This window comes from Carassius auratus, chromosome 19 (assembly GCF_003368295.1).
Source record: "Carassius auratus strain Wakin chromosome 19, ASM336829v1, whole genome shotgun sequence".
NCBI lineage: Eukaryota > Metazoa > Chordata > Actinopteri > Cypriniformes > Cyprinidae > Carassius > Carassius auratus.
This window is the reverse complement of record NC_039261.1, coordinates 12,348,697-12,356,772: the sequence shown is the minus strand read 5'-3', so window position 1 is coordinate 12,356,772 and position 8,076 is coordinate 12,348,697. Positions and strand designations below refer to the sequence as shown.

General features: G+C 35.6%; 1 long non-coding RNA gene across 1 annotated transcript; it reads left to right on the top strand.

Moving 5' to 3' along the window:
- The first annotated feature begins 790 nt into the window (after positions 1–790).
- On the top strand, positions 791–5,864 carry LOC113119435 (uncharacterized). The gene is made up of 2 exons (XR_003294455.1): positions 791–1,180; positions 5,194–5,864. It is a non-coding gene; the product is annotated as an uncharacterized LOC113119435 (long non-coding RNA).
- The last annotated feature ends 2,212 nt before the right edge of the window (positions 5,865–8,076 follow it).

Sequence of the window (8,076 nt, the reverse complement as noted above, 5' to 3'; positions counted from 1 at the left end):
TATCATGGTCAAAATCTTTAATAATAATCATAGTCATAATCACAATCATAACCATATCATCAAAATAATAATAAAGTATTAGAATACTCTTACCAATATAAAGCCTAGCCTATAATATAATATTGTATTTGTTTTTATTTAATATATCAATAACAAATAATAAACAATAAAATAAATATAGGCTACTAGATATATTATGAACTTACAAGATATATTATCTTTAAATAATTTATTATTATAATTATTATATTATAATTATTAATTATATAATTATTAATTATTGTATAACAATTCATTTCAACATTTATTAACGAGCCCATATATATTATTATTGTAATATAATATAATATAATATAATACAATCTAGATATATTATTGTATTTATTTTCATTTATCAACAACAAATAATAAACAATGCAATAAATATACAAAATATACACTTACAAGATATATCTATCTTATCTTAATATTTAATATATAATGATAATAATAATCATTTTATAAAAATGCTAATACTAATAATGCAAATTATTGTAAAATAAAACAATATAATAAAGTAATAATCATTATTGTAATGTAAATTAAATTAAGTAAATGTAAATGTAAATGTTTTGTCATTGTCATTATGATTATTATATGTCAAAAATAAAGAAAATCATTTCCAAAGAAAAATAAAAAATAAATAAATGAAACAGTGCGAAAGATTCAGCTATCTATTCAGCTAAAGCAAGATTGATTGCTTCAGTGAATTGTTTTACTGTCGAGGGACTTAAATAACCCATTTCAACATTTCACGAAGACGGACTCCTCCTGGACCGTTTGCGGCGTCTCTTCCCTCAGATCACAGAGAGGAAGTCATCATCTTCATCATCATCATCATCATCCTCACACGGACTCAGATGGCCCGCGGCGCTGCGTCGATGAAAGTGGATATTTAAGGCAGCGCAGAAAGCAGTTCGCATTCACTCTCCGCGGCGCGCGTCCAGAGAGGCAGGCGCTCTACAACTCACTGACAAATAATGTCTTGCGAACGAACGAGGCTTCATATAACATGACCGGAAGGAGAACGAGGTACGGACTCGGTGAGTCCTCGTTGAACGCGGAGGTTTTTTGAGGAGGACGGTGGATGACCGCGAGCGCTCACTTCAGAAGAGCGCGTGTCACTCAACTCCATCTGCAGGTAAGTCAAGACCGACCTCGCACTACTTATCGTTACAACCCGTTTAATCGTGTTGCTACAACTGTTTATTATTTATTTTGTGGATAGACGTTTGTTACTATTATCACCACCACCATTTCTTTCATTATTCGTTATGTATGTTGGAATTAGGCGATGGCTGTTATGTAAATGTTGGCTGTAACCAGCAAACGACTGTTTTCCATTCAGCTAAACGGTTCCTTTATAGCTTTAATTTTTTCAATTTGTAAATTAGTTTGTGTTTTCAAGCAGATATCACTGCAACACATAATAGATTTATTTAGCCTATGAATTTCTTGTTTACTCAGCTGTCCTTAAACATAATGTGTAATTTGCATATTATGCAGATTCATTTGGCAGGGACTTGTTTGACTTTGCTCATTGAAGCTCAAAACGTTGCATGTCACTGACTGCAAAACTATATGCAGGAGGCTTTGTGCCCCCCTAATGTTGCTCTAGCACGATCTACCTTGCCTTTTTAAGTGAAGAAACCCGCTTGTAGTGGCAAATAAAACCTGTCCCCTTTCGCAGATCCAAAATCTTGAGGGGGATGAAGTGTGCTGCTGTCAGCATAGTGGAAACACTAAACCAGCTTGTAGGAGGCAGAGAGCTGAGTGAGGCTCTCAACGAATATGTAATGCAACACCAACTCTGATTCTGCTGAGACCTGCGAATAAAGGTTTAGGAGGTGCAGAGGTCCGTGTGAGCCACTCTGATCTAACTTGCAGTCCTCTTATATTTCTGTCACTGCACCCAAATGTATAGTTTTAAAGTGCATACATTTGCTGGCAAAATGACAGATAGATATGAGAGCAGGGAATGAATTGGCACCGTAAGACGTCCCTGTACTTGTCATATCATGCAGACACAATTTAAAAAGCCTCTAGATAGCTGATTTTTTTCTTCTGTGGTGATTTTGCTTCCTCATTTACTTTTGACAATGAAGCAAATCTATAGTGTAAACATTTTATTGAAACCCTGACGTTTTATCCGCATTGAAATCCCTTGCTCTATTCAATCCTGCGATCTGTCAACAGGACAAGAATAGAAGTCAGCATTAAAGCTAAGTGTGGAAAGAACATTTAGTTCATTGAATAGTTTTGGTACAAAAAAACAAAAACAACTCTGTTGCTTTCCAAGATGAATTTCTGAAGAAACAGATTACAGTAGTGACAAAAAAAAGAGCAAACACTAAATTATGCAATAAAGAGTATTTAAATATAAAATGTAATAAAAACATATAGGGAAATAGAAGCATTAATATTTAATATAATCAAATATTATGCATTGTGCACACACAACTATTCACCAAAATGTTGATATTGCCCTGACCTCGGAACCAAATGGTTTGTAAAGAGGAATAGAAGTTCTTCTTCAGACGTCTAGTGTGCATCTCAAGGGACAACAGTACTGTGACAATGAAGAGAAGACTGCAGTAAGTTTAGCCGCTCTATAGATGTTATGAGGGGAAGAATGGGTTTCATGAGACTGATATACAGATGTTGTTTTCCTCTTACTCAAGTAGACACTTCAAAACCACTAGAACAATTCTGAGGAAGGTAATTAATTGTAAGGTATATGCCGCAGCTAGCAAACCTATTGAACCTCATCAAGAACGGCGTAAACCAGTCTCGAACCATGAAATTGCCCAGCATAATTAGTTTGTTCTTTTTTAAAGAGACATGAGGGTTGCCTCTACTGAGACAGTGAATTGTACCACGCTCATCAAATACACTTCTTTTCAAAGTGAAACGTTGATCATAATTCATAATACCAGTGGAAGCAAGTTCTGACAAATCGCAGTGTGGTTTTTGACAGCGTTTCATTGAGTTTCCATGATCAAATTGATTTAATAAGGCCCTGTTTACTAGGATTAAAACAGAACGTGTCCAGTTTGACTGCCCTGTGAATTAGTTCTCAGCAGGAGGCTCTGCTGTATGCTTCCTCTGGCCGATTGTTCATGGATCTGATTGAAGTACAGTTCCTGTCACTTGACATAGCAGGATGGCTGAGCCTGGTACAGAAGAAGGATGTTTGTTGGCTTGCGGATTGCAGTGGGCTTATTGAAAACTGGGCATCCATTGTTTTGCACACAGGAAGAACTGTATTTGTTGTGGGACCAAGCACAATGGACCCTCATACTGACCCCAAGGTCACTGCCCACAGCTCTATGTCAGCTTTATAATACAGGAAAGCGTGTCTCTGCACAGTCATTCACATTGTTATCGCCCTTAAACCTCCTCTGTGGGATCTGGCTATTGTTTTGGTGTGTACAGTACACCATTGTGATCTTCGAATGAAGGCATTACAAGGCAGAACACGTATATGTTTCATTCTTTACTGTGTAAGTGGTTCTCATTAGCTTACATCGATTCTTTAATTACAATTTTCATTAATCGCCTACAGCTCCCTGAAACCATGAAGACTCGTTTTAATCCATTTCATTGAGGCACTGATAAAAAGCAATTCAGGCTTAGCAAAGGAATAAATGCCTAAATAGATGGCCTACTTTTTTTTTTCTTAAAAATAACTTTATAAGCTTTATTGTAAGACAAAGTATTTCAATTCAAGTCTACTTTTTTTGACATTTCCTTTTCCCCTGGGTGCCATAATTCACGCTCAGATCATCTTTATATTTTTTTTTTTTTGCATTAAATGGATATTAGTAGCACTTTTTCCTTTACAGTGCCAGGGCACACTCCACAGAACACATCCGGACTCTCTCAGGTCCGTATTATCTGATCGGGTCCAGACTGAATTTCACCATTTTGTCAGCACGTAAGTTTTTCCTGCCAGCTCTTCTTTCAGTTCACCTTGCTGGGTCGTCCTTGGACTGACTGCTAAAGTATCATGCGTCTCCCTGCAGTTTCAGAAGTAGGTTGGACCCATTTTCACACTAGGAGCTGTGAGATTTCACTGATTGCCGTCTGTCACCTTAATGGGAGAGAGAAACAGAATGTGAAAATGAGAGAATAAAAGTTCACCCAAAAATGAATGGTCTGCTATTACACACTCATCCTAATCTCATTAAATATATATATATATATATATATATATATATATATTTTTTTTTTTTTCAGCAGAACACACACACACACACACACACGTAAAGAATGTTCATGCAACTTTTTTCTATATATATATTATGCTCATTTAAGAAACTGTTTTTATTAAGTTGAAAAAAGTAATAATTTATATATATATATATATATATATATATATATATATATATATATATATATATATATATATTCTATTCTATTCTATAAATGTCACATATATTATTTAATATGTTATATATTTTACAACATTTATTTAGAAAATATTTTCTGTATACACTATATGTTTAGGGTCAGTAAGACATTTGTAATTTTATAAAAGATTTCTGCTTCATTTGAACAATGTCTTTTTCATCAAAGAAAGTTAAACTGTTTTCTATATGGCAGATATGACAGAAAGGCCTTTTTTGGGGGGGTGAACTGGTTATTTAAGAAACTGATTTTTTGTATTCATTTGAAGACATTTACAGTACATGGTACTTTAAGAGACTTTCATGGTACATCAAAAAAAAAAAAAAACAGGACATTAACATGGTACATTTTTAAGCATTTTTATTATGGGTATGTTCTAAATTACACCTTTTTTTACCAACCTCTCTGTTTCATACCTGTGGGATTTACATACCTGTGATAAAAATGGAAATGGTTTGCTCTGACTTTGTTTGATATCTGAGGAAGACTCTCGAGAGATTTTCTGTCTTTGCTGGAAGGTGCCTTACGATGTCATTAACCTCACTTTAAGCAATTTGGGCCAGAGTGGCTGCATTCCCCTGGCGTGGTCACGCGTGAGGGGTAGGGCTACTCCGATATCAGATGAAACAGGAAGGCTATTTTCAGTGTTTGTGATGGATGTGGTGTTCAAGGCATAGAAGCATTATTTCTCTCTTTCTCTCCTTTACACTCAGTGTGTGCCTCTCTATCTTTTTTTGCATCAAGGCAGCAGAAGCGGGAGAGCTGAAGGTGACCTGTGGCTGGGCCGGGGGCTGCAACACAGGACATGGGAGCTGCCTCTGACTCCCGCTCGTGTCTTGTGTTGCAGCCAGTGGAACTGCTGCACTGTCCACATCAGAGATGGGAGGAAGCATCGCGCTCGGGGAACATTACACTCTCTTACAGCGGCTGCCTCTCAAATCATTGCTCTTCTCATCTACTTCTCAAAGGAAAACACAGCTGATAATGATGTGTATATTTCTGAATAAAAGACATTATAGCTTTTAAAATAAATGCAAAGGGAAAGCAGCTAGTAGGCTACTTTTTTGTAATAGGGTAAGTGATGTCCCACTCATTTTTTTATTACAAATGTTTCTTGAACAGCAAATCAGCATTTTAAAATGATTTCTGAAGGATGATGTGACACTGAAGTAATGATGCTGAAAACTTTTGCATCACAGGAATTATAATTACAAATATGCAATATAACACTTTACACACACAAGATTTTTTTATATATGTATATGTATATCTTTGTATTTTATTCCTTGTGATTTAAAGCTGTGTTTTCAGCAGTCTTCAAAAATCATGTCAAATATTGTTTGTAGAACAAAAAACATTTGTAGAACATTTTAACTTTTCAATGAACTGTTCAATTATTAAATTCCTTGTTCCTAGCAGTTCTATCCGCTTTAGTGTGTGCAAACATTTCAGAGTGACGGCGTGAAACCATGTCAACACTGATGCTCCTGTGTTTAGTTTAGAAAAGTGTCAAATGCACACTCTGGCTGTCTGGTGCTTTATTAATGGTCTTTTATCTCCCTCAAGGTTATGCATGAGTAACACACATGAAGAAGTTTGGCTTTACCTCACACACTTACATATAGATATAGAAACACACACAGATAAAGAAAAAGCAGTCTCAGATGTGTAAATATTCAGATCATGTTGCGGCTCTGCCAACTAAGACCTGTCAGAGCTGAAGAAAGGCAAGCTGCGCTACCCATTTAAACGTGTGAAATGAAGTAGTTTTCTGTCAGGGATGTCACTTGATTGGAATTTAAATCCGACAGTAGCTCAAAGAGAATTGTTTGTGTCAAACGCATTGTGATGGGCTGAATTCTGAATGCAGCATGACAAGACAAACTGCTTTTATCTGGAATAGGACAAAACTGCATTCAGCAAACAGTGCTCTCAGTGGGCTACAACGTCTAACATGATAAGAGCAAAAACTGACAGAAAAAATACATTTTGTCTAGTGCTGTCAAGCGATTAATCAGATCCATGTAAATACATGTATATAGATTTTTTAAATATATACTGAATGTGTGGGTATTTATATATGCATAATAAATGTACACAGTACACACACATGTATTATGTAAATAAAACGTTTATTTTGAATGTGATAAATAGTTTTTTCTAATATATTGAAATATATTTTTATGTAAGGTTTACAGCATGGGTTAATGTACAGTCAAATGATCGTTATCAGAAATAAACACCAATGTTAGTCCCTTAGCTTATAGAAGCTTACTACAATGTAATAAATAAATGGATAGAAATTTGATTTGAATTGACTTGATATGGTTGAGAGACATGAAACTAGCAGCTGTTTCTATGCAGTATATTTATTTACACATTTCAAAATATTGAGTATAATATAATATACAATTTTATAAAAAGTTAATGTAATATAACTGAATATATATTAAGTTATATTATATAGTGGGCAAAATTATCAGAACACCTGACAGATCTGAAAATATTGACCCTTCTTTTGCCTCCAAAACATGGTTTAATTTCATAATGTTCACGAAACATGCAGAAGGTTGCTCTGAGCACAACGAATATCAGATGAAGTGAGTTGTACTGTTTTTGTCCATTTTTAACTTTAATATTTGGTATACGTCCACCTTTATAGCAGCACATCTCCAGGCATAGTGACAATATATTTCCGAACTTCCTTTGAATGTATAGTAGATCTGTCCAGTTTATTTTCCAACTCGCCCCAAATTTGCTCGATGGGGTTGAGGTCAATGTTCCAGCAGATTACTTCCGTTGCAGGCAATAGTTCGTTTTATGGGTATTGTAATGGCCAATTCAACAAGCACAAGACAAGCCATCAGCCACAGCCGAGACGAAAGCCACATTTGACAAGCAGTGATCTGCATATCAAAGTCTTTCTGCTCGGTGTGTACCGTGAATGTGCATCTTTGCACCTGGCTGTTGACAGTACATCCATCCAGCCAGAATGCTTTACTGTGACAGACTGTGTAAGTTATGGGTACAGCGGCTGGTATTGTCATGCCCGTCCTCTTGATTACCCTTGCAGCATGGACTAGAAAACACAGCTCTCTCATTGGTAGAGTCAGGTAGCTGGCTCGCTGCCATGCCCTTTAGATTTGTACTTAACCTGAGTCTGTAGCTGCATTTCATCAAGCCGCGTCCAGGTGCTGGTGTGAATGCACAAAACGAAGTCGCCACTCAGCAGATCTATAAATCAAGCTCTTTATCAGCGATATTCACTCGTATCTATTTACACATTCAAGGTCAATATTGCATGTTAAGTTAGGGACCTTCAGAAGGAGCGCTGCTTTCTCAATATATCTCAGCTTTGTGAAATATTAGGTGTTAACATCTAAACTGGTTTATTCAAGTCAAAAATATTCATGATGACTGAATCTACTTGGCTACTTTGTTGACATAAAAAACATTGTTCACCCAAAAAAATAAATAATGATCATTTGAAGAAATTATTTGCAATTTTTTTTACTTACTTAATCAAAATAACCCAACTGCAGTTTGATTGAGATTGGAATGCACAATGAAATTTTTTTTATTATAAATATAAAACTGATTTATCCCTTATTGGAAATGAACTCTTCA